This window comes from Apium graveolens, chromosome 6 (genome assembly GCF_009905375.1).
Source record: "Apium graveolens cultivar Ventura chromosome 6, ASM990537v1, whole genome shotgun sequence".
Classification (NCBI taxonomy): domain Eukaryota; kingdom Viridiplantae; phylum Streptophyta; class Magnoliopsida; order Apiales; family Apiaceae; genus Apium; species Apium graveolens.
Window position 1 is genome coordinate 159,722,726 of NC_133652.1, and position 824 is coordinate 159,723,549.

The following is an 824-nucleotide window of genomic DNA, read 5'->3' on the forward strand; positions in this document are numbered from 1 at the left end:
GTTAGCCAGAGAATCGATCTTCATAGACAACTCCTTTAGTTGAGCAGTGATAGTCGTAGCTGTATCCACGTCAAGAACTCCTGCTATCTTGCCCTGTCGCAATCTCTGGGTTGGATACTGATATTCATTAGCAGCCATCAGTTCAATTAGCTCATAAGCTTCCTCATAGCTCTTTGCCCATAACGCTCCACCTGATGTTTCATCAAGCATGGGTCTGGACTATGCTCCCAAACCATTATAAAAACAATTGATGATCATCCAGTCAGGCATTCCATGATGAGGACACTTCTTAAGCATCTCCTTGTAGCATTCAGAAGCTTCATATAAAGATGCTCCTGATTGCTGCGCAAATTGAGTAAGAGCATTCCTGATTGCAGCTGTCTTTTCTATAGGGAAGAATTTAGTAAGAAACTTATGAGTAAGATCTTCCCGAGTAGTAATCGAACCAGCTGGTAGAGAGTGTAACCAGCTCTTAGCCTTGTCCCTCCGAGAGAATGGGAATAGTCTCAGCTTCACAACATCTTCAGAAACACCGTTGAACTTGAAAGTGTCACAAATCTCAATGAAATCCCTAATGTGCATATTGGGATCCTCCATTGGAGAACCCCCAAACTGGATTGAATTCTGCACCCATTGAATTATTTTAGGCTTGATCTCAAAGGTATTAGTTGTGATAGATGGCCTGACAATGCTAAATTGAATGTCATTGATCTTGAGTTGAGAAAAATCCATCAAGGCTTTCGTTCGTGCTGCTGGATCTCCCATTGTAATGAGTACTTGAAACACAAACAAATAAACTGTGAGAGTAAAAGAATCTGAGTCAG

At 41.4% G+C, this 824-nt stretch overlaps 1 non-coding gene across 1 annotated transcript; it reads left to right on the forward strand.

Moving 5' to 3' along the window:
• Positions 1-268: 268 nt before the first annotated feature.
• Positions 269-375, forward strand: LOC141669304 (small nucleolar RNA R71). The gene has a single exon (XR_012553591.1). It is a non-coding gene; the product is annotated as a small nucleolar RNA R71 (small nucleolar RNA).
• Positions 376-824: the final 449 nt, after the last annotated feature.